This window comes from Chiloscyllium punctatum, chromosome 36 (assembly GCF_047496795.1).
Source record: "Chiloscyllium punctatum isolate Juve2018m chromosome 36, sChiPun1.3, whole genome shotgun sequence".
NCBI lineage: Eukaryota > Metazoa > Chordata > Chondrichthyes > Orectolobiformes > Hemiscylliidae > Chiloscyllium > Chiloscyllium punctatum.
The window spans coordinates 37,275,741-37,301,872 of NC_092774.1; the positions used below are offsets into that span (position 1 = coordinate 37,275,741).

The following is a 26,132-nucleotide window of genomic DNA, read 5'->3' on the forward strand; positions in this document are numbered from 1 at the left end:
ATTGTCGTCTATCAGTTTTACTTTTCCATAATCAAGCCTGGGAGATCTCTTGTGGAGATACCGGGGACAGTCTGCAGACACATCCATGTCACGAGGAACTAGCTTTCTTACTCCGGGGCCGTCGCCCTTCCAGCCTTTCAGTGTTTTGCCTGTTCCCGAGTTCTCTCGTTGGCTCGCAGGGGAGAAGGGGTTTGAATTCATGATGTGCAGGAACGACAATTCTTTCATTGTCTCAGATCAGTTCATGTGCCAAGAACATCAGAGTCAACCTCCCGGCCTCGTCAACAAGGGGACGGTGTCTGGACTGTCTCTGCTCAATCGGACCGGTCATCTTTCATTCTCCTCGAAATCCGTTTCGCAAAGTGTTTCTAAAGGTTCACAAAGCTGGAGACTGGGATTTCTGTGTTGCTTCATGAACATTTGAACATTTTTCCATTTCCTAACTGACAATATTTTGCCAAAATCTCTTCCAATTGTACGCCTTGCCTCATGTCCAGGGATGAGGAATTTCCATTTTGGGGAGACATTCCCAAGGTGGAGAATGTTCGCTTTGGAGCAAAGAAGGAAAACTGGAGATTTCCTGGGGCTGTTGGTCACGATGGAGGAAGAAGCGGTGGGAATGGGCAGTTTAATGATCAGAAGAACCAATTGCCACTGACCAGAGTCAGTTACCAGAGGACAGGGATTGAAGTTCTTGAATGAAAAGCAGCACTTGTGCCTAATAAACACAGAGAATACTGCAGAAAGCCAACGGGTCGAGCAGCATCTGTGGAAAGGGAAACAGAGCTGACGTTGTGAGTCTGGTACGTTGTTTGTTCAGAACCCGAGTTTCCTGCATGGCAATCAATTCCCAGACATGAGAAAACGGGTCTTTATTGAGACGGGTTTTGTGAAGTTTGAGCGATAATGCAACCAACAGGAAGTCATTTAAAATCGCCAGCGAAGAAATCATAGCCAGCAGGTTACCACCCTGGGCGGGGAGCCCCAAAGGATCTCTACGCCAACACCTTAAGTGTTCGGCCACAACTACACGCCCAAAGTTGTGGTCTAAACTTTCTCATGGAATAGTTCTAACAGGAAAGGTGAGTATTGGGATTGTCCTGTCCGCGCCATAGCCCCAACGGTTCCTGTTGCCCTGGATTTGATCAGGACAGAGGAGGCTGATGGGAGATCGAATTGAACTACACACATTGATGAGAGATAGAGCGGCTGGGAAGGATCCATTCCCATGCGTAGAGAGATTAATAATCAGGGCCGAAAATAAGGAGCCACTTCAAGAAATTTGGGGTTCATTCAGCAAAGCTAATGTAGAACTGTTCACAGAAAATTGTGATGAAAGTCTCTCGAGTTATTTTGATGAGAAGTGTTGATGATGCTAATACAATCGATAGGATGAACGTAGATTGGTAAATGTATTTGGTGACAGTTCTGTTCTAGCCCTGTGAGCGAAACCTGGATCTGAAGGAGTAGAAGGGACATTAACAACATCGATCTGAAATTGGACACGTGACAAGGAACAGAGCCATCATGAACAGTTGGCTTTTGAACTGGAGAAGGTTTCTCGTGAAATTCGCTTGAGGCTTGAGGTATGCAAGGTCAAGATAATTTAGGTAAAACACGGAAACGCTATCCTCATTAGCAGACAGTGAAAGGATTACAAGACACAAATTAAACATTTTCGACAAGTGATACAGGGGACTGGGAAGATAAGTATTATAAACTGTGAACAGCAAAGTTCTGGAGCACAACACATACATTCAAAGACCGAAAACATCCAGGTCCTGATTAATCAGATTGCATTGTAGTGCATGTTTGCAAAACATCCACTTGCAATGTCCTACAAAAGAGTGACAAAACCCATCCCTGTCAGCCCAGGATAGAAAATCCGAAGGGATGAACGTTTGCTGATTTTCTGAAGATTCACAGAGCTTGGACTGGGTTTTGGTGATTGTTTCTTTTCCACTCCCAGGAGCCGCAGTGTTTGAGGCGTTGAGTTGGGGAGAATAAAATGTGCCCGTGAGCAGCATGTGGGGCTATTTCAGCTTCCCCTCATATGACTGCGCTGTGAGTTGACTCAGATGTTCTCAGGGACATTTACTGACGCGAGACAGTGAAAGGATTCTCATTCCCGCAGATCGGGAATTCAAACCGTATGCCGGCTACAGGACAATGAGAAAGATTAATTGGGGTGTGTGAAGAAGCTGTGAGCTGCATTTCAAACAGGGAGGTGGAGTCAGATGCATCATCCATTGGCCCCGACCCTGTGCGTATCTCACGCCACCATGCTGCAGAGTTCTGACGTTAGCACGGACATGCGCAGCAATGGGTTCATTCACAAGGCGAACAACCAAAGATAATCACCGTCACTGATTCCCTTCCACAGGCCCAACTTGGTGAAGCAGTATCTTTCACTGGCAAAGGAAACACCCTTGTCCTCAGGTGCCTGCTTCATTTCGATCACGATTTCAAGCACCTCACTGTTCGAGTCTCATTTCCAAACACTTTGCTCATAGCCTCAAAAGAAGCTCTGCGGGTATCTGCTTGTTCCACCCGAACAGGCAGTGGGTTGCAGATTCCCACCAGTCCCAATTTGAGTGAAATATTTTTCCCCCTCCACTGATTTGAATCTTAAAGAAGAAGCCGGGGAGCAAGCTCCCTTTCTTTTCGACGACATTTCTCATTTTGTACTCGGCAGGGTTCACACCTGCGAGGGGAAACCGCAATGGATTTCATGTACATCGCATTAACCACTCGGCCCACGAATACAGAACCACACTGACAGCTTGACTTCCCAGGCCTGTCTGCCTATGGAGCTGAGAAAGAGTGAATCATCGCAGAGTTTGTTTGAATCCAATCACTTCACAGTGATTCGAAAGGGTTAAATATCGGCACATGGTGTTTGCAGATATTTCGGTGTTTCACCCCAAAAGATGAAATGAACTTTCAGTTAGAAATTGCAGGAGGAACTCAGCAGGTCAGGCAACATCTGTGGAAAGAGAATCAGAGGCAACATTTCAAAATTGTGTTTTCACCGACAGGTACTGTCAAACCTGCCTAGTTTCTCTTTTGGTCTCGTCTTCTCAGCAAACGCAGTCCCTTCCGTTAGACATCAATTCAATTCAGAAACCCCTTTGTGGAGAAGATTTCCGTTGGGGGAAAATTTTCCTGACGCCATTAAAAGCGCACAGCTTCGAAGCCAAAGAAGGGCAGCGAACACACCGCCCCTGGGTGGGCTCGAACCACCAACCTTTCGGTTAACAGCCGAACGCGCTGACCAATTGCGCCACAGAGACAGGCGCTGACTTGGGCTGCACCATCGCCTGGTGATTTTATACTTCAGCCTCCCCGCCGAGAATTACAATTGTCGTCTATCAGTTTTACTTTTCCATAATCAAGCCTGGGAGATCTCTTGTGGAGATACCGGGGACAGTCTGCAGACACATCCATGTCACGAGGAACTAGCTTTCTTACTCCGGGGCCGTCGCCCTTCCAGCCTTTCAGTGTTTTGCCTGTTCCCGAGTTCTCTCGTTGGCTCGCAGGGGAGAAGGGGTTTGAATTCATGATGTGCAGGAACGACAATTCTTTCATTGTCTCAGATCAGTTCATGTGCCAAGAACATCAGAGTCAACCTCCCGGCCTCGTCAACAAGGGGACGGTGTCTGGACTGTCTCTGCTCAATCGGACCGGTCATCTTTCATTCTCCTCGAAATCCGCTTCGCAAAGTGTTTCTAAAGGTTCACAAAGCTGGAGACTGGGATTTCTGTGTTGCTTCATGAACATTTGAACATTTTTCCATTTCCTAACTGACAATATTTTGCCAAAATCTCTTCCAATTGTACGCCTTGCCTCATGTCCAGGGATGGGGAATTTCCATTTTGGGGAGACATTCCCAAGGTGGAGAATGTTCGCTTTGGAGCAAAGAAGGAAAACTGGAGATTTCCTGGGGCTGTTGGTCACGATGGAGGAAGAAGCGGTGGGAATGGGCAGTTTAATGATCAGAAGAACCAATTGCCACTGACCAGAGTCAGTTACCAGAGGACAGGGATTGAAGTTCTTGAATGAAAAGCAGCACTTGTGCCTAATAAACACAGAGAATACTGCAGAAAGCCAACGGGTCGAGCAGCATCTGTGGAAAGGGAAACAGAGCTGACGTTGTGAGTCTGGTACGTTGTTTGTTCAGAACCCGAGTTTCCTGCATGGCAATCAATTCCCAGACATGAGAAAACGGGTCTTTATTGAGACGGGTTTTGTGAAGTTTGAGCGATAATGCAACCAACAGGAAGTCATTTAAAATCGCCAGCGAAGAAATCATAGCCAGCAGGTTACCACCCTGGGCGGGGAGCCCCAAAGGATCTCTACGCCAACACCTTAAGTGTTCGGCCACAACTACACGCCCAAAGTTGTGGTCTAAACTTTCTCATGGAATAGTTCTAACAGGAAAGGTGAGTATTGGGATTGTCCTGTCCGCGCCATAGCCCCAACGGTTCCTGTTGCACTGGATTTGATCAGGACAGAGGAGGCTGATGGGAGATCGAATTGAACTACACACATTGATGAGAGATAGAGCGGCTGGGAAGGATCCATTCCCATGCGTAGAGAGATTAATAATCAGGGCCGAAAATAAGGAGCCACTTCAAGAAATTTGGGGTTCATTCAGCAAAGCTAATGCATGACTGTTCACAGAAAATTGTGATGAAAGTCTCTCGAGTTATTTTGATGAGAAGTGTTGATGATGCTAATACAATCGATAGGATGAACGTAGATTGGTAAATGTATTTGGTGACAGTTCTGTTCTAGCCCTGTGAGCGAAACCTGGATCTGAAGGAGTAGAAGGGACATTAACAACATCGATCTGAAATTGGACACGTGACAAGGAACAGAGCCATCATGAACAGTTGGCTTTTGAACTGGAGAAGGTTTCTCGTGAAATTCGCTTGAGGCTTGAGGTATGCAAGGTCAAGATAATTTAGGTAAAACACGGAAACGCTATCCTCATTAGCAGACAGTGAAAGGATTACAAGACACAAATTAAACATTTTCGACAAGTGATACAGGGGACTGGGAAGATAAGTATTATAAACTGTGAACAGCAAAGTTCTGGAGCACAACACATACATTCAAAGACCGAAAACATCCAGGTCCTGATTAATCAGATTGCATTGTAGTGCATGTTTGCAAAACATCCACTTGCAATGTCCTACAAAAGAGTGACAAAACCCATCCCTGTCAGCCCAGGATAGAAAATCCGAAGGGATGAACGTTTGCTGATTTTCTGAAGATTCACAGAGCTTGGACTGGGTTTTGGTGATTGTTTCTTTTCCACTCCCAGGAGCCGCAGTGTTTGAGGCGTTGAGTTGGGGAGAATAAAATGTGCCCGTGAGCAGCATGTGGGGCTATTTCAGCTTCCCCTCATATGACTGCGCTGTGAGTTGACTCAGATGTTCTCAGGGACATTTACTGACGCGAGACAGTGAAAGGATTCTCATTCCCGCAGATCGGGAATTCAAACCGTATGCCGGCTACAGGACAATGAGAAAGATTAATTGGGGTGTGTGAAGAAGCTGTGAGCTGCATTTCAAACAGGGAGGTGGAGTCAGATGCATCATCCATTGGCCCCGACCCTGTGCGTATCTCACGCCACCATGCTGCAGAGTTCTGACGTTAGCACGGACATGCGCAGCAATGGGTTCATTCACAAGGCGAACAACCAAAGATAATCACCGTCACTGATTCCCTTCCACAGGCCCAACTTGGTGAAGCAGTATCTTTCACTGGCAAAGGAAACACCCTTGTCCTCAGGTGCCTGCTTCATTTCGATCACGATTTCAAGCACCTCACTGTTCGAGTCTCATTTCCAAACACTTTGCTCATAGCCTCAAAAGAAGCTCTGCGGGTATCTGCTTGTTCCACCCGAACAGGCAGTGGGTTGCAGATTCCCACCAGTCCCAATTTGAGTGAAATATTTTTCCCCCTCCACTGATTTGAATCTTAAAGAAGAAGCCGGGGAGCAAGCTCCCTTTCTTTTCGACGACATTTCTCATTTTGTACTCGGCAGGGTTCACACCTGCGAGGGGAAACCGCAATGGATTTCATGTACATCGCATTAACCACTCGGCCCACGAATACAGAACCACACTGACAGCTTGACTTCCCAGGCCTGTCTGCCTATGGAGCTGAGAAAGAGTGAATCATCGCAGAGTTTGTTTGAATCCAATCACTTCACAGTGATTCGAAAGGGTTAAATATCGGCACATGGTGTTTGCAGATATTTCGGTGTTTCACCCCAAAAGATGAAATGAACTTTCAGTTAGAAATTGCAGGAGGAACTCAGCAGGTCAGGCAACATCTGTGGAAAGAGAATCAGAGGCAACATTTCAAAATTGTGTTTTCACCGACAGGTACTGTCAAACCTGCCTAGTTTCTCTTTTGGTCTCGTCTTCTCAGCAAACGCAGTCCCTTCCGTTAGACATCAATTCAATTTAGAAACCCCTTTGTGGAGAAGATTTCCGTTTGGGGAAAATTTTCCTGACGCCATTAAAAGCGCACAGCTTCGAAGCCAAAGAAGGGCAGCGAACACACCGCCCCTGGGTGGGCTCGAACCACCAACCTTTCGGTTAACAGCCGAACACGCGGACCAATTGCGCCACAGAGACAGGCGCTGACTTGGGCTGCACATCGCCTGGTGATTTTATAATTCAGCCTCCCCGCCGAGAATTACAGTTGTCGTCTATCAGTTTTACTTTTCCATAATCAAGCCTGGGAGATCTCTTGTGGAGATACCGGGGACAGTCTGCAGACACATCCATGTCACGAGGAACTAGCTTTCTTACTCCGGGGCCGTCGCCCTTCCAGCCTTTCAGTGTTTTGCCTGTTTCCGAGTTCTCTCGTTGGCTCGCAGGGGAGAAGGGGTTTGAATTCATGATGTGCAGGAACGACAATTCTTTCATTGTCTCAGATCAGTTCATGTGCCAAGAACATCAGAGTCAACCTCCCGGCCTCGTCAACAAGGGGACGGTGTCTGGACTGTCTCTGCTCAATCGGACCGGTCATCTTTCATTCTCCTCGAAATCCGCTTCGCAAAGTGTTTCTAAAGGTTCACAAAGCTGGAGACTGGGATTTCTGTGTTGCTTCATGAACATTTGAACATTTTTCCATTTCCTAACTGACAATATTTTGCCAAAATCTCTTCCAATTGTACGCCTTGCCTCATGTCCAGGGATGAGGAATTTCCATTTTGGGGAGACATTCCCAAGGTGGAGAATGTTCGCTTTGGAGCAAAGAAGGAAAACTGGAGATTTCCTGGGGCTGTTGGTCACGATGGAGGAAGAAGCGGTGGGAATGGGCAGTTTAATGATCAGAAGAACCAATTGCCACTGACCAGAGTCAGTTACCAGAGGACAGGGATTGAAGTTCTTGAATGAAAAGCAGCACTTGTGCCTAATAAACACAGAGAATACTGCAGAAAGCCAACGGGTCGAGCAGCATCTGTGGAAAGGGAAACAGAGCTGACGTTGTGAGTCTGGTACGTTGTTTGTTCAGAACCCGAGTTTCCTGCATGGCAATCAATTCCCAGACATGAGAAAACGGGTCTTTATTGAGACGGGTTTTGTGAAGTTTGAGCGATAATGCAACCAACAGGAAGTCATTTAAAATCGCCAGCGAAGAAATCATAGCCAGCAGGTTACCACCCTGGGCGGGGAGCCCCAAAGGATCTCTACGCCAACACCTTAAGTGTTCGGCCACAACTACACGCCCAAAGTTGTGGTCTAAACTTTCTCATGGAATAGTTCTAACAGGAAAGGTGAGTATTGGGCTTGTCCTGTCCGCGCCATAGCCCCAACGGTTCCTGTTGCCCTGGATTTGATCAGGATAGAGGAGGCTGATGGGAGATCGAATTGAACTACACACATTGATGAGAGATAGAGCGGCTGGGAAGGATCCATTCCCATGCGTAGAGAGATTAATAATCAGGGCCGAAAATAAGGAGCCACTTCAAGAAATTTGGGGTTCATTCAGCAAAGCTAATGTATGACTGTTCACAGAAAATTGTGATGAAAGTCTCTCGAGTTATTTTGATGAGAAGTGTTGATGATGCTAATACAATCGATAGGATGAACGTAGATTGGTAAATGTATTTGGTGACAGTTCTGTTCTAGCCCTGTGAGCGAAACCTGGATCTGAAGGAGTAGAAGGGACATTAACAACATCGATCTGAAATTGGACACGTGACAAGGAACAGAGCCATCATGAACAGTTGGCTTTTGAACTGGAGAAGGTTTCTCGTGAAATTCGCTTGAGGCTTGAGGTATGCAAGGTCAAGATAATTTAGGTAAAACACGGAAACGCTATCCTCATTAGCAGACAGTGAAAGGATTACAAGACACAAATTAAACATTTTCGACAAGTGATACAGGGGACTGGGAAGATAAGTATTATAAACTGTGAACAGCAAAGTTCTGGAGCACAACACATACATTCAAAGACCGAAAACATCCAGGTCCTGATTAATCAGATTGCATTGTAGTGCATGTTTGCAAAACATCCACTTGCAATGTCCTACAAAAGAGTGACAAAACCCATCCCTGTCAGCCCAGGATAGAAAATCCGAAGGGATGAACGTTTGCTGATTTTCTGAAGATTCACAGAGCTTGGACTGGGTTTTGGTGATTGTTTCTTTTCCACTCCCAGGAGCCGCAGTGTTTGAGGCGTTGAGTTGGGGAGAATAAAATGTGCCCGTGAGCAGCATGTGGGGCTATTTCGGCTTCCCCTCATATGACTGCGCTGTGAGTTGACTCAGATGTTCTCAGGGACATTTACTGACGCGAGACAGTGAAAGGATTCTCATTCCCGCAGATCGGGAATTCAAACCGTATGCCGGCTACAGGACAATGAGAAAGATTAATTGGGGTGTGTGAAGAAGCTGTGAGCTGCATTTCAAACAGGGAGGTGGAGTCAGATGCATCATCCATTGGCCCCGGCCCTGTGCGTATCTCACGCCACCATGCTGCAGAGTTCTGACGTTAGCACGGACATGCGCAGCAATGGGTTCATTCACAAGGCGAACAACCAAAGATAATCACCGTCACTGATTCCCTTCCACAGGCCCAACTTGGTGAAGCAGTATCTTTCACTGGCAAAGGAAACACCCTTGTCCTCAGGTGCCTGCTTCATTTCGATCACGATTTCAAGCACCTCACTGTTCGAGTCTCATTTCCAAACACTTTGCTCATAGCCTCAAAAGAAGCTCTGCGGGTATCTGCTTGTTCCACCCGAACAGGCAGTGGGTTGCAGATTCCCACCAGTCCCAATTTGAGTGAAATATTTTTCCCCCTCCACTGATTTGAATCTTAAAGAAGAAGCCGGGGAGCAAGCTCCCTTTCTTTTCGACGACATTTCTCATTTTGTACTCGGCAGGGTTCACACCTGCGAGGGGAAACCGCAATGGATTTCATGTACATCGCATTAACCACTCGGCCCACGAATACAGAACCACACTGACAGCTTGACTTCCCAGGTCTGTCTGCCTATGGAGCTGAGAAAGAGTGAATCATCGCAGAGTTTGTTTGAATCCAATCACTTCACAGTGATTCGAAAGGGTTAAATATCGGCACATGGTGTTTGCAGATATTTCGGTGTTTCACCCCAAAAGATGAAATGAACTTTCAGTTAGAAATTGCAGGAGGAACTCAGCAGGTCAGGCAACATCTGTGGAAAGAGAATCAGAGGCAACATTTCAAAATTGTGTTTTCACCGACAGGTACTGTCAAACCTGCCTAGTTTCTCTTTTGGTCTCGTCTTCTCAGCAAACGCAGTCCCTTCCGTTAGACATCAATTCAATTCAGAAACCCCTTTGTGGAGAAGATTTCCGTTTGGGGAAAATTTTCCTGACGCCATTAAAAGCGCACAGCTTCGAAGCCAAAGAAGGGCAGCGAACACACCGCCCCTGGGTGGGCTCGAACCACCAACCTTTCGGTTAACAGCCGAACGCGCTGACCAATTGCGCCACAGAGACAGGCGCTGACTTGGGCTGCACCATCGCCTGGTGATTTTATACTTCAGCCTCCCCGCCGAGAATTACAATTGTCGTCTATCAGTTTTACTTTTCCATAATCAAGCCTGGGAGATCTCTTGTGGAGATACCGGGGACAGTCTGCAGACACATCCATGTCACGAGGAACTAGCTTTCTTACTCCGGGGCCGTCGCCCTTCCAGCCTTTCAGTGTTTTGCCTGTTCCCGAGTTCTCTCGTTGGCTCGCAGGGGAGAAGGGGTTTGAATTCATGATGTGCAGGAACGACAATTCTTTCATTGTCTCAGATCAGTTCATGTGCCAAGAACATCAGAGTCAACCTCCCGGCCTCGTCAACAAGGGGACGGTGTCTGGACTGTCTCTGCTCAATCGGACCGGTCATCTTTCATTCTCCTCGAAATCCGTTTCGCAAAGTGTTTCTAAAGGTTCACAAAGCTGGAGACTGGGATTTCTGTGTTGCTTCATGAACATTTGAACATTTTTCCATTTCCTAACTGACAATATTTTGCCAAAATCTCTTCCAATTGTACGCCTTGCCTCATGTCCAGGGATGAGGAATTTCCATTTTGGGGAGACATTCCCAAGGTGGAGAATGTTCGCTTTGGAGCAAAGAAGGAAAACTGGAGATTTCCTGGGGCTGTTGGTCACGATGGAGGAAGAAGCGGTGGGAATGGGCAGTTTAATGATCAGAAGAACCAATTGCCACTGACCAGAGTCAGTTACCAGAGGACAGGGATTGAAGTTCTTGAATGAAAAGCAGCACTTGTGCCTAATAAACACAGAGAATACTGCAGAAAGCCAACGGGTCGAGCAGCATCTGTGGAAAGGGAAACAGAGCTGACGTTGTGAGTCTGGTACGTTGTTTGTTCAGAACCCGAGTTTCCTGCATGGCAATCAATTCCCAGACATGAGAAAACGGGTCTTTATTGAGACGGGTTTTGTGAAGTTTGAGCGATAATGCAACCAACAGGAAGTCATTTAAAATCGCCAGCGAAGAAATCATAGCCAGCAGGTTACCACCCTGGGCGGGGAGCCCCAAAGGATCTCTACGCCAACACCTTAAGTGTTCGGCCACAACTACACGCCCAAAGTTGTGGTCTAAACTTTCTCATGGAATAGTTCTAACAGGAAATGTGAGTATTGGGATTGTCCTGTCCGCGCCATAGCCCCAACGGTTCCTGTTGCCCTGGATTTGATCAGGACAGAGGAGGCTGATGGGAGATCGAATTGAACTACACACATTGATGAGAGATAGAGCGGCTGGGAAGGATCCATTCCCATGGGTAGAGAGATTAATAATCAGGGCCGAAAATAAGGAGCCACTTCAAGAAATTTGGGGTTCATTCAGCAAAGCTAATGTATGACTGTTCACAGAAAATTGTGATGAAAGTCTCTCGAGTTATTTTGATGAGAAGTGTTGATGATGCTAATACAATCGATAGGATGAACGTAGATTGGTAAATGTATTTGGTGACAGTTCTGTTCTAGCCCTGTGAGCGAAACCTCGATCTGAAGGAGTAGAAGGGACATTAACAACATCGATCTGAAATTGGACACGTGACAAGGAACAGAGCCATCATGAACAGTTGGCTTTTGAACTGGAGAAGGTTTCTCGTGAAATTCGCTTGAGGCTTGAGGTATGCAAGGTCAAGATAATTTAGGTAAAACACGGAAACGCTATCCTCATTAGCAGACAGTGAAAGGATTACAAGACACAAATTAAACATTTTCGACAAGTGATACAGGGGACTGGGAAGATAAGTATTATAAACTGTGAACAGCAAAGTTCTGGAGCACAACACATACATTCAAAGACCGAAAACATCCAGGTCCTGATTAATCAGATTGCATTGTAGTGCATGTTTGCAAAACATCCACTTGCAATGTCCTACAAAAGAGTGACAAAACCCATCCCTGTCAGCCCAGGATAGAAAATCCGAAGGGATGAACGTTTGCTGATTTTCTGAAGATTCACAGAGCTTGGACTGGGTTTTGGTGATTGTTTCTTTTCCACTCCCAGGAGCCGCAGTGTTTGAGGCGTTGAGTTGGGGAGAATAAAATGTGCCCGTGAGCAGCATGTGGGGCTATTTCAGCTTCCCCTCATATGACTGCGCTGTGAGTTGACTCAGATGTTCTCAGGGACATTTACTGACGCGAGACAGTGAAAGGATTCTCATTCCCGCAGATCGGGAATTCAAACCGTATGCCGGCTACAGGACAATGAGAAAGATTAATTGGGGTGTGTGAAGAAGCTGTGAGCTGCATTTCAAACAGGGAGGTGGAGTCAGATGCATCATCCATTGGCCCCGGCCCTGTGCGTATCTCACGCCACCATGCTGCAGAGTTCTGACGTTAGCACGGACATGCGCAGCAATGGGTTCATTCACAAGGCGAACAACCAAAGATAATCACCGTCACTGATTCCCTTCCACAGGCCCAACTTGGTGAAGCAGTATCTTTCACTGGCAAAGGAAACACCCTTGTCCTCAGGTGCCTGCTTCATTTCGATCACGATTTCAAGCCCCTCACTCTTCTAGTCTCATTTCCAAACACTTTGCTCATAGCCTCAAAAGAAGCTCTGCGGGTATCTGCTTGTTCCACCCGAACAGGCAGTCGGTTGCAGATTCCCACCAGTCCCAATTTGAGTGAAATATTTTTCCCCCTCCACTGATTTGAATCTTAAAGAAGAAGCCGGGGAGCAAGCTCCCTTTCTTTTCGACGACATTTCTCATTTTGTACTCGGCAGGGTTCACACCTGCGAGGGGAAACCGCAATGGATTTCATGTACATCGCATTAACCACTCGGCCCACGAATACAGAACCACACTGACAGCTTGACTTCCCAGGCCTGTCTGCCTTTGGAGCTGAGAAAGAGTGAATCATCGCAGAGTTTGTTTGAATCCAATCACTTCACAGTGATTCGAAAGGGTTAAATATCGGCACATGGTGTTTGCAGATATTTCGGTGTTTCACCCCAAAAGATGAAATGAACTTTCAGTTAGAAATTGCAGGAGGAACTCAGCAGGTCAGGCAACATCTGTGGAAAGAGAATCAGAGGCAACATTTCAAAATTGTGTTTTCACCGACAGGTACTGTCAAACCTGCCTAGTTTCTCTTTTGGTCTCGTCTTCTCAGCAAACGCAGTCCCTTCCGTTAGACATCAATTCAATTCAGAAACCCCTTTGTGGAGAAGATTTCCGTTGGGGGAAAATTTTCCTGACGCCATTAAAAGCGCACAGCTTCGAAGCCAAAGAAGGGCAGCGAACACACCGCCCCCGGGTGGGCTCGAACCACCAACCTTTCGGTTAACAGCCGAACGCGCTGACCAATTGCGCCACAGAGACAGGCGCTGAATTGGGCTGCACCATCGCCTGGTGATTTTATACTTCAGCCTCCCCGCCGAGAATTACAATTGTCGTCTATCAGTTTTACTTTTCCATAATCAAGCCTGGGAGATCTCTTGTGGAGATACCGGGGACAGTCTGCAGACACATCCATGTCACGAGGAACTAGCTTTCTTACTCCGGGGCCGTCGCCCTTCCAGCCTTTCAGTGTTTTGCCTGTTCCCGAGTTCTCTCGTTGGCTCGCAGGGGAGAAGGGGTTTGAATTCATGATGTGCAGGAACGACAATTCTTTCATTGTCTCAGATCAGTTCATGTGCCAAGAACATCAGAGTCAACCTCCCGGCCTCGTCAACAAGGGGACGGTGTCTGGACTGTCTCTGCTCAATCGGACCGGTCATCTTTCATTCTCCTCGAAATCCGTTTCGCAAAGTGTTTCTAAAGGTTCACAAAGCTGGAGACTGGGATTTCTGTGTTGCTTCATGAACATTTGAACATTTTTCCATTTCCTAACTGACAATATTTTGCCAAAATCTCTTCCAATTGTACGCCTTGCCTCATGTCCAGGGATGAGGAATTTCCATTTTGGGGAGACATTCCCAAGGTGGAGAATGTTCGCTTTGGAGCAAAGAAGGAAAACTGGAGATTTCCTGGGGCTGTTGGTCACGATGGAGGAAGAAGCGGTGGGAATGGGCAGTTTAATGATCAGAAGAACCAATTGCCACTGACCAGAGTCAGTTACCAGAGGACAGGGATTGAAGTTCTTGAATGAAAAGCAGCACTTGTGCCTAATAAACACAGAGAATACTGCAGAAAGCCAACGGGTCGAGCAGCATCTGTGGAAAGGGAAACAGAGCTGACGTTGTGAGTCTGGTACGTTGTTTGTTCAGAACCCGAGTTTCCTGCATGGCAATCAATTCCCAGACATGAGAAAACGGGTCTTTATTGAGACGGGTTTTGTGAAGTTTGAGCGATAATGCAACCAACAGGAAGTCATTTAAAATCGCCAGCGAAGAAATCATAGCCAGCAGGTTACCACCCTGGGCGGGGAGCCCCAAAGGATCTCTACGCCAACACCTTAAGTGTTCGGCCACAACTACACGCCCAAAGTTGTGGTCTAAACTTTCTCATGGAATAGTTCTAACAGGAAAGGTGAGTATTGGGATTGTCCTGTCCGCGCCATAGCCCCAACGGTTCCTGTTGCCCTGGATTTGATCAGGACAGAGGAGGCTGATGGGAGATCGAATTGAACTACACACATTGATGAGAGATAGAGCGGCTGGGAAGGATCCATTCCCATGCGTAGAGAGATTAATAATCAGGGCCGAAAATAAGGAGCCACTTCAAGAAATTTGGGGTTCATTCAGCAAAGCTAATGTAGAACTGTTCACAGAAAATTGTGATGAAAGTCTCTCGAGTTATTTTGATGAGAAGTGTTGATGATGCTAATACAATCGATAGGATGAACGTAGATTGGTAAATGTATTTGGTGACAGTTCTGTTCTAGCCCTGTGAGCGAAACCTGGATCTGAAGGAGTAGAAGGGACATTAACAACATCGATCTGAAATTGGACACGTGACAAGGAACAGAGCCATCATGAACAGTTGGCTTTTGAACTGGAGAAGGTTTCTCGTGAAATTCGCTTGAGGCTTGAGGTATGCAAGGTCAAGATAATTTAGGTAAAACACGGAAACGCTATCCTCATTAGCAGACAGTGAAAGGATTACAAGACACAAATTAAACATTTTCGACAAGTGATACAGGGGACTGGGAAGATAAGTATTATAAACTGTGAACAGCAAAGTTCTGGAGCACAACACATACATTCAAAGACCGAAAACATCCAGGTCCTGATTAATCAGATTGCATTGTAGTGCATGTTTGCAAAACATCCACTTGCAATGTCCTACAAAAGAGTGACAAAACCCATCCCTGTCAGCCCAGGATAGAAAATCCGAAGGGATGAACGTTTGCTGATTTTCTGAAGATTCACAGAGCTTGGACTGGGTTTTGGTGATTGTTTCTTTTCCACTCCCAGGAGCCGCAGTGTTTGAGGCGTTGAGTTGGGGAGAATAAAATGTGCCCGTGAGCAGCATGTGGGGCTATTTCGGCTTCCCCTCATATGACTGCGCTGTGAGTTGACTCAGATGTTCTCAGGGACATTTACTGACGCGAGACAGTGAAAGGATTCTCATTCCCGCAGATCGGGAATTCAAACCGTATGCCGGCTACAGGACAATGAGAAAGATTAATTGGGGTGTGTGAAGAAGCTGTGAGCTGCATTTCAAACAGGGAGGTGGAGTCAGATGCATCATCCATTGGCCCCGGCCCTGTGCGTATCTCACGCCACCATGCTGCAGAGTTCTGACGTTAGCACGGACATGCGCAGCAATGGGTTCATTCACAAGGCGAACAACCAAAGATAATCACCGTCACTGATTCCCTTCCACAGGCCCAACTTGGTGAAGCAGTATCTTTCACTGGCAAAGGAAACACCCTTGTCCTCAGGTGCCTGCTTCATTTCGATCACGATTTCAAGCACCTCACTGTTCGAGTCTCATTTCCAAACACTTTGCTCATAGCCTCAAAAGAAGCTCTGCGGGTATCTGCTTGTTCCACCCGAACAGGCAGTGGGTTGCAGATTCCCACCAGTCCCAATTTGAGTGAAATATTTTTCCCCCTCCACTGATTTGAATCTTAAAGAAGAAGCCGGGGAGCAAGCTCCCTTTCTTTTCGACGACATTTCTCATTTTGTACTCGGCAGGGTTCACACCTGCGAGGGGAAACCGCAATGGATTTCATGTACATCGCATTAACCACTCGGCCCACGAATACAGAACCACACTGACAGCTTGACTTCCCAGGTCTGTCTGCCTATGGAGCTGAGAAAGAGTGAATCATCGCAGAGTTTGTTTGAATCCAATCACTTCACAGTGATTCGAAAGGGTTAAATATCGGCACATGGTGTTTGCAGATATTTCGGTGTTTCACCCCAAAAGATGAAATGAACTTTCAGTTAGAAATTGCAGGAGGAACTCAGCAGGTCAGGCAACATCTGTGGAAAGAGAATCAGAGGCAACATTTCAAAATTGTGTTTTCACCGACAGGTACTGTCAAACCTGCCTAGTTTCTCTTTTGGTCTCGTCTTCTCAGCAAACGCAGTCCCTTCCGTTAGACATCAATTCAATTCAGAAACCCCTTTGTGGAGAAGATTTCCGTTTGGGGAAAATTTTCCTGACGCCATTAAAAGCGCACAGCTTCGAAGCCAAAGAAGGGCAGCGAACACACCGCCCCTGGGTGGGCTCGAACCACCAACCTCGCGGTTAACAGCCGAACGCGCTGACCAATTGCGCCACAGAGACAGGCGCTGACTTGGGCTGCACCATCGCCTGGTGATTTTATACTTCAGCCTCCCCGCCGAGAATTACAATTGTCGTCTATCAGTTTTACTTTTCCATAATCAAGCCTGGGAGATCTCTTGTGGAGATACCGGGGACAGTCTGCAGACACATCCATGTCACGAGGAACTAGCTTTCTTACTCCGGGGCCGTCGCCCTTCCAGCCTTTCAGTGTTTTGCCTGTTCCCGAGTTCTCTCGTTGGCTCGCAGGGGAGAAGGGGTTTGAATTCATGATGTGCAGGAACGACAATTCTTTCATTGTCTCAGATCAGTTCATGTGCCAAGAACATCAGAGTCAACCTCCCGGCCTCGTCAACAAGGGGACGGTGTCTGGACTGTCTCTGCTCAATCGGACCGGTCATCTTTCATTCTCCTCGAAATCCGCTTCGCAAAGTGTTTCTAAAGGTTCACAAAGCTGGAGACTGGGATTTCTGTGTTGCTTCATGAACATTTGAACATTTTTCCATTTCCTAACTGACAATATTTTGCCAAAATCTCTTCCAATTGTACGCCTTGCCTCATGTCCAGGGATGAGGAATTTCCATTTTGGGGAGACATTCCCAAGATGGAGAATGTTCGCTTTGGAGCAAAGAAGGAAAACTGGAGATTTCCTGGGGCTGTTGGTCACGATGGAGGAAGAAGCGGTGGGAATGGGCAGTTTAATGATCAGAAGAACCAATTGCCACTGACCAGAGTCAGTTACCAGAGGACAGGGATTGAAGTTCTTGAATGAAAAGCAGCACTTGTGCCTAATAAACACAGAGAATACTGCAGAAAGCCAACGGGTCGAGCAGCATCTGTGGAAAGGGAAACAGAGCTGACGTTGTGAGTCTGGTACGTTGTTTGTTCAGAACCCGAGTTTCCTGCATGGCAATCAATTCCCAGACATGAGAAAACGGGTCTTTATTGAGACGGGTTTTGTGAAGTTTGAGCGATAATGCAACCAACAGGAAGTCATTTAAAATCGCCAGCGAAGAAATCATAGCCAGCAGGTTACCACCCTGGGCGGGGAGCCCCAAAGGATCTCTACGCCAACACCTTAAGTGTTCGGCCACAACTACACGCCCAAAGTTGTGGTCTAAACTTTCTCATGGAATAGTTCTAACAGGAAAGGTGAGTATTGGGATTGTCCTGTCCGCGCCATAGCCCCAACGGTTCCTGTTGCCCTGGATTTGATCAGGACAGAGGAGGCTGATGGGAGATCGAATTGAACTACACACATTGATGAGAGATAGAGCGGCTGGGAAGGATCCATTCCCATGCGTAGAGAGATTAATAATCAGGGCCGAAAATAAGGAGCCACTTCAAGAAATTTGGGGTTCATTCAGCAAAGCTAATGTATGACTGTTCACAGAAAATTGTGATGAAAGTCTCTCGAGTTATTTTGATGAGAAGTGTTGATGATGCTAATACAATCGATAGGATGAACGTAGATTGGTAAATGTATTTGGTGACAGTTCTGTTCTAGCCCTGTGAGCGAAACCTGGATCTGAAGGAGTAGAAGGGACATTAACAACATCGATCTGAAATTGGACACGTGACAAGGAACAGAGCCATCATGAACAGTTGGCTTTTGAACTGGAGAAGGTTTCTCGTGAAATTCGCTTGAGGCTTGAGGTATGCAAGGTCAAGATAATTTAGGTAAAACACGGAAACGCTATCCTCATTAGCAGACAGTGAAAGGATTACAAGACACAAATTAAACATTTTCGACAAGTGATACAGGGGACTGGGAAGATAAGTATTATAAACTGTGAACAGCAAAGTTCTGGAGCACAACACATACATTCAAAGACCGAAAACATCCAGGTCCTGATTAATCAGATTGCATTGTAGTGCATGTTTGCAAAACATCCACTTGCAATGTCCTAGAAAAGAGTGACAAAACCCATCCCTGTCAGCCCAGGATAGAAAATCCGAAGGGATGAACGTTTGCTGATTTTCTGAAGATTCACAGAACTTGGACTGGGTTTTGGTGATTGTTTCTTTTCCACTCCCAGGAGCCGCAGTGTTTGAGGCGTTGAGTTGGGGAGAATAAAATGTGCCCGTGAGCAGCATGTGGGGCTATTTCAGCTTCCCCTCATATGACTGCGCTGTGAGTTGACTCAGATGTTCTCAGGGACATTTACTGACGCGAGACAGTGAAAGGATTCTCATTCCCGCAGATCGGGAATTCAAACCGTATGCCGGCTACAGGACAATGAGAAAGATTAATTGGGGTGTGTGAAGAAGCTGTGAGCTGCATTTCAAACAGGGAGGTGGAGTCAGATGCATCATCCATTGGCCCCGGCCCTGTGCGTATCTCACGCCACCATGCTGCAGAGTTCTGACGTTAGCACGGACATGCGCAGCAATGGGTTCATTCACAAGGCGAACAACCAAAGATAATCACCGTCACTGATTCCCTTCCACAGGCCCAACTTGGTGAAGCAGTATCTTTCACTGGCAAAGGAAACACCCTTGTCCTCAGGTGCCTGCTTCATTTCGATCACGATTTCAAGCACCTCACTCTTCTAGTCTCATTTCCAAACACTTTGCTCATAGCCTCAAAAGAAGCTCTGCGGGTATCTGCTTGTTCCACCCGAACAGGCAGTGGGTTGCAGATTCCCACCAGTCCCAATTTGAGTGAAATATTTTTCCCCCTCCACTGATTTGAATCTTAAAGAAGAAGCCGGGGAGCAAGCTCCCTTTCTTTTCGACGACATTTCTCATTTTGTACTCGGCAGGGTTCACACCTGCGAGGGGAAACCGCAATGGATTTCATGTACATCGCATTAACCACTCGGCCCACGAATACAGAACCACACTGACAGCTTGACTTCCCAGGCCTGTCTGCCTATGGAGCTGAGAAAGAGTGAATCATCGCAGAGTTTGTTTGAATCCAATCACTTCACAGTGATTCGAAAGGGTTAAATATCGGCACATGGTGTTTGCAGATATTTCGGTGTTTCACCCCAAAAGATGAAATGAACTTTCAGTTAGAAATTGCAGGAGGAACTCAGCAGGTCAGGCAACATCTGTGGAAAGAGAATCAGAGGCAACATTTCAAAATTGTGTTTTCACCGACAGGTACTGTCAAACCTGCCTAGTTTCTCTTTTGGTCTCGTCTTCTCAGCAAACGCAGTCCCTTCCGTTAGACATCAATTCAATTCAGAAACCCCTTTGTGGAGAAGATTTCCGTTGGGGGAAAATTTTCCTGACGCCATTAAAAGCGCACAGCTTCGAAGCCAAAGAAGGGCAGCGAACACACCGCCCCTGGGTGGGCTGGAACCACCAACTTTTCGGTTAACAGCCGAACGCGCTGACCAATTGCGCCACAGAGACAGGCGCTGACTTGGGCTGCACCATCGCCTGGTGATTTTATACTTCAGCCTCCCCGCCGAGAATTACAATTGTCGTCTATCAGTTTTACTTTTCCATAATCAAGCCTGGGAGATCTCTTGTGGAGATACCGGGGACAGTCTGCAGACACATCCATGTCACGAGGAACTAGCTTTCTTACTCCGGGGCCGTCGCCCTTCCAGCCTTTCAGTGTTTTGCCTGTTCCCGAGTTCTCTCGTTGGCTCGCAGGGGAGAAGGGGTTTGAATTCATGATGTGCAGGAACGACAATTCTTTCATTGTCTCAGATCAGTTCATGTGCCAAGAACATCAGAGTCAACCTCCCGGCCTCGTCAACAAGGGGACGGTGTCTGGACTGTCTCTGCTCAATCGGACCGGTCATCTTTCATTCTCCTCGAAATCCGCTTCGCAAAGTGTTTCTAAAGGTTCACAAAGCTGGAGACTGGGATTTCTGTGTTGCTTCATGAACATTTGAACATTTTTCCATTTCCTAACTGACAATATTTTGCCAAAATCTCTTCCAATTGTACGCCTTGCCTCATGTCCAGGGATGAGGAATTTCCATTTTGGGGAGACATTCCCAAGATGGAGAATGTTCGCTTTGGAGCAAAGAAGGAAAACTGGAGATTTCCTGGGGCTGTTGGTCACGATGGAGGAAGAAGCGGTGGGAATGGGCAGTTTAATGATCAGAAGAACCAATTGCCACTGACCAGAGTCAGTTACCAGAGGACAGGGATTGAAGTTCTTGAATGAAAAGCAGCACTTGTGCCTAATAAACACAGAGAATACTGTAGAAAGCCAACGGGTCGAGCAGCATCTGTGGAAAGGGAAACAGAGCTGACGTTGTGAGTCTGGTACGTTGTTTGTTCAGAACCCGAGTTTCCTGCATGGCAATCAATTCCCAGACATGAGAAAACGGGTCTTTATTGAGACGGGTTTTGTGAAGTTTGAGCGATAATGCAACCAACAGGAAGTCATTTAAAATCGCCAGCGAAGAAATCATAGCCAGCAGGTTACCACCCTGGGCGGGGAGCCCCAAAGGATCTCTACGCCAACACCTTAAGTGTTCGGCCACAACTACACGCCCAAAGTTGTGGTCTAAACTTTCTCATGGAATAGTTCTAACAGGAAAGGTGAGTATTGGGATTGTCCTGTCCGCGCCATAGCCCCAACGGTTCCTGTTGCCCTGGATTTGATCAGGACAGAGGAGGCTGATGGGAGATCGAATTGAACTACACACATTGATGAGAGATAGAGCGGCTGGGAAGGATCCATTCCCATGCGTAGAGAGATTAATAATCAGGGCCGAAAATAAGGAGCCACTTCAAGAAATTTGGGGTTCATTCAGCAAAGCTAATGTATGACTGTTCACAGAAAATTGTGATGAAAGTCTCTCGAGTTATTTTGATGAGAAGTGTTGATGATGCTAATACAATCGATAGGATGAACGTAGATTGGTAAATGTATTTGGTGACAGTTCTGTTCTAGCCCTGTGAGCGAAACCTGGATCTGAAGGAGTAGAAGGGACATTAACAACATCGATCTGAAATTGGACACGTGACAAGGAACAGAGCCATCATGAACAGTTGGCTTTTGAACTGGAGAAGGTTTCTCGTGAAATTCGCTTGAGGCTTGAGGTATGCAAGGTCAAGATAATTTAGGTAAAACACGGAAACGCTATCCTCATTAGCAGACAGTGAAAGGATTACAAGACACAAATTAAACATTTTCGACAAGTGATACAGGGGACTGGGAAGATAAGTATTATAAACTGTGAACAGCAAAGTTCTGGAGCACAACACATACATTCAAAGACCGAAAACATCCAGGTCCTGATTAATCAGATTGCATTGTAGTGCATGTTTGCAAAACATCCACTTGCAATGTCCTAGAAAAGAGTGACAAAACCCATCCCTGTCAGCCCAGGATAGAAAATCCGAAGGGATGAACGTTTGCTGATTTTCTGAAGATTCACAGAACTTGGACTGGGTTTTGGTGATTGTTTCTTTTCCACTCCCAGGAGCCGCAGTGTTTGAGGCGTTGAGTTGGGGAGAATAAAATGTGCCCGTGAGCAGCATGTGGGGCTATTTCAGCTTCCCCTCATATGACTGCGCTGTGAGTTGACTCAGATGTTCTCAGGGACATTTACTGACGCGAGACAGTGAAAGGATTCTCATTCCCGCAGATCGGGAATTCAAACCGTATGCCGGCTACAGGACAATGAGAAAGATTAATTGGGGTGTGTGAAGAAGCTGTGAGCTGCATTTCAAACAGGGAGGTGGAGTCAGATGCATCATCCATTGGCCCCGGCCCTGTGCGTATCTCACGCCACCATGCTGCAGAGTTCTGACGTTAGCACGGACATGCGCAGCAATGGGTTCATTCACAAGGCGAACAACCAAAGATAATCACCGTCACTGATTCCCTTCCACAGGCCCAACTTTGTGAAGCAGTATCTTTCACTGGCAAAGGAAACACCCTTGTCCTCAGGTGCCTGCTTCATTTCGATCACGATTTCAAGCACCTCACTCTTCTAGTCTCATTTCCAAACACTTTGCTCATAGCCTCAAAAGAAGCTCTGCGGGTATCTGCTTGTTCCACCCGAACAGGCAGTGGGTTGCAGATTCCCACCAGTCCCAATTTGAGTGAAATATTTTTCCCCCTCCACTGATTTGAATCTTAAAGAAGAAGCCGGGGAGCAAGCTCCCTTTCTTTTCGACGACATTTCTCATTTTGTACTCGGCAGGGTTCACACCTGCGAGGGGAAACCGCAATGGATTTCATGTACATCGCATTAACCACTCGGCCCACGAATACAGAACCACACTGACAGCTTGACTTCCCAGGCCTGTCTGCCTATGGAGCTGAGAAAGAGTGAATCATCGCAGAGTTTGTTTGAATCCAATCACTTCACAGTGATTCGAAAGGGTTAAATATCGGCACATGGTGTTTGCAGATATTTCGGTGTTTCACCCCAAAAGATGAAATGAACTTTCAGTTAGAAATTGCAGGAGGAACTCAGCAGGTCAGGCAACATCTGTGGAAAGAGAATCAGAGGCAACATTTCAAAATTGTGTTTTCACCGACAGGTACTGTCAAACCTGCCTAGTTTCTCTTTTGGTCTCGTCTTCTCAGCAAACGCAGTCCCTTCCGTTAGACATCAATTCAATTCAGAAACCCCTTTGTGGAGAAGATTTCCGTTTGGGGAAAATTTTCCTGACGCCATTAAAAGCGCACAGCTTCGAAGCCAAAGAAGGGCAGCGAACACACCGCCCCCGGGTGGGCTCGAACCACCAACCTTTCGGTTAACAGCCGAACGCGCTGACCAATTGCGCCACAGAGACAGGCGCTGACTTGGGCTGCACCATCGCCTGGTGATTTTATACTTCAGCCTCCCCGCCGAGAATTACAATTGTCGTCTATCAGTTTTACTTTTCCATAATCAAGCCTGGGAGATCTCTTGTGGAGATACCGGGGACAGTCTGCAGACACATCCATGTCACGAGGAACTAGCTTTCTTACTCCGGGGCCGTCGCCCTTCCAGCCTTTCAGTGTTTTGCCTGTTCCCGAGTTCTCTCGTTGGCTCGCAGGGGAGAAGGGGTTTGAATTCATGATGTGCAGGAACGACAATTCTTTCATTGTCTCAGATCAGTTCATGTGCCAAGAACATCAGAGTCAACCTCCCGGCCTCGTCAACAAGGGGACGGTGTCTGGACTGTCTCTGCTCAATCGGACCGGTCATCTTTCATTCTCCTCGAAATCCGCTTCGCAAAGTGTTTCTAAAGGTTCACAAAGCTGGAGACTGGGATTTCTGTGTTGCTTCATGAACATTTGAACATTTTTCCATTTCCTAACTGACAATATTTTGCCAAAATCTCTTCCAATTGTACGCCTTGCCTCATGTCCAGGGATGAGGAATTTCCATTTTGGGGAGACATTCCCAAGGTGGAGAATGTTCGCTTTGGAGCAAAGAAGGAAAACTGGAGATTTCCTGGGGCTGTTGGTCACGATGGAGGAAGAAGCGGTGGGAATGGGCAGTTTAATGATCAGAAGAACCAATTGCCACTGACCAGAGTCAGTTACCAGAGGACAGGGATTGAAGTTCTTGAATGAAAAGCAGCACTTGTGCCTAATAAACACAGAGAATACTGCAGAAAGCCAACGGGTCGAGCAGCATCTGTGGAAAGGGAAACAGAGCTGACGTTGTGAGTCTGGTACGTTGTTTGTTCAGAACCCGAGTTTCCTGCATGGCAATCAATTCCCAGACATGAGAAAACGGGTCTTTATTGAGACGGGTTTTGTGAAGTTTGAGCGATAATGCAACCAACAGGAAGTCATTTAAAATCGCCAGCGAAGAAATCATAGCCAGCAGGTTACCACCCTGGGCGGGGAGCCCCAAAGGATCTCTACGCCAACACCTTAAGTGTTCGGCCACAACTACACGCCCAAAGTTGTGGTCTAAACTTTCTCATGGAATAGTTCTAACAGGAAAGGTGAGTATTGGGATTGTCCTGTCCGCGCCATAGCCCCAACGGTTCCTGTTGCCCTGGATTTGATCAGGACAGAGGAGGCTGATGGGAGATCGAATTGAACTACACACATTGATGAGAGATAGAGCGGCTGGGAAGGATCCATTCCCATGCGTAGAGAGATTAATAATCAGGGCCGAAAATAAGGAGCCACTTCAAGAAATTTGGGGTTCATTCAGCAAAGCTAATGTATGACTGTTCACAGAAAATTGTGATGAAAGTCTCTCGAGTTATTTTGATGAGAAGTGTTGATGATGCTAATACAATCGATAGGATGAACGTAGATTGGTAAATGTATTTGGTGACAGTTCTGTTCTAGCCCTGTGAGCGAAACCTGGATCTGAAGGAGTAGAAGGGACATTAACAACATCGATCTGAAATTGGACACGTGACAAGGAACAGAGCCATCATGAACAGTTGGCTTTTGAACTGGAGAAGGTTTCTCGTGAAATTCGCTTGAGGCTTGAGGTATGCAAGGTCAAGATAATTTAGGTAAAACACGGAAACGCTATCCTCATTAGCAGACAGTGAAAGGATTACAAGACACAAATTAAACATTTTCGACAAGTGATACAGGGGACTGGGAAGATAAGTATTATAAACTGTGAACAGCAAAGTTCTGGAGCACAACACATACATTCAAAGACCGAAAACATCCAGGTCCTGATTAATCAGATTGCATTGTAGTGCATGTTTGCAAAACATCCACTTGCAATGTCCTAGAAAAGAGTGACAAAACCCATCCCTGTCAGCCCAGGATAGAAAATCCGAAGGGATGAACGTTTGCTGATTTTCTGAAGATTCACAGAGCTTGGACTGGGTTTTGGTGACTGTTTCTTTTCCACTCCCAGGAGCCGCAGTGTTTGAGGCGTTGAGTTGGGGAGAATAAAATGTGCCCGTGAGCAGCATGTGGGGCTATTTCAGCTTCCCCTCATATGACTGCGCTGTGAGTTGACTCAGATGTTCTCAGGGACATTTACTGACGCGAGACAGTGAAAGGATTCTCATTCCCGCAGATCGGGAATTCAAACCGTATGCCGGCTACAGGACAATGAGAAAGATTAATTGGGGTGTGTGAAGAAGCTGTGAGCTGCATTTCAAACAGGGAGGTGGAGTCAGATGCATCATCCATTGGCCCCGGCCCTGTGCGTATCTCACGCCACCATGCTGCAGAGTTCTGACGTTAGCACGGACATGCGCAGCAATGGGTTCATTCACAAGGCGAACAACCAAAGATAATCACCGTCACTGATTCCCTTCCACAGGCCCAACTTTGTGAAGCAGTATCTTTCACTGGCAAAGGAAACACCCTTGTCCTCAGGTGCCTGCTTCATTTCGATCACGATTTCAAGCACCTCACTCTTCTAGTCTCATTTCCAAACACTTTGCTCATAGCCTCAAAAGAAGCTCTGCGGGTATCTGCTTGTTCCACCCGAACAGGCAGTGGGTTGCAGATTCCCACCAGTCCCAATTTGAGTGAAATATTTTTCCCCCT

At 46.7% G+C, this 26,132-nt stretch overlaps 6 non-coding genes across 6 annotated transcripts; all 6 read right to left on the reverse strand.

Moving 5' to 3' along the window:
- Positions 1 to 3,219: 3,219 nt before the first annotated feature.
- trnan-guu (transfer RNA asparagine (anticodon GUU)) lies at positions 3,220 to 3,293 on the reverse strand. Its single transcript has one exon. It is a non-coding gene; the product is annotated as a tRNA-Asn (tRNA).
- Positions 3,294 to 6,579: 3,286 nt separating this feature from the next.
- trnan-guu (transfer RNA asparagine (anticodon GUU)) lies at positions 6,580 to 6,653 on the reverse strand. The gene has a single exon. It is a non-coding gene; the product is annotated as a tRNA-Asn (tRNA).
- Positions 6,654 to 9,938: 3,285 nt separating this feature from the next.
- On the reverse strand, positions 9,939 to 10,012 carry trnan-guu (transfer RNA asparagine (anticodon GUU)). Its single transcript has one exon. It is a non-coding gene; the product is annotated as a tRNA-Asn (tRNA).
- A 3,286-nt stretch (positions 10,013 to 13,298) lies between these two features.
- trnan-guu (transfer RNA asparagine (anticodon GUU)) lies at positions 13,299 to 13,372 on the reverse strand. The gene has a single exon. It is a non-coding gene; the product is annotated as a tRNA-Asn (tRNA).
- Positions 13,373 to 16,658: 3,286 nt separating this feature from the next.
- Positions 16,659 to 16,732, reverse strand: trnan-guu (transfer RNA asparagine (anticodon GUU)). The gene has a single exon. It is a non-coding gene; the product is annotated as a tRNA-Asn (tRNA).
- Positions 16,733 to 23,378: 6,646 nt separating this feature from the next.
- On the reverse strand, positions 23,379 to 23,452 carry trnan-guu (transfer RNA asparagine (anticodon GUU)). Its single transcript has one exon. It is a non-coding gene; the product is annotated as a tRNA-Asn (tRNA).
- Positions 23,453 to 26,132: the final 2,680 nt, after the last annotated feature.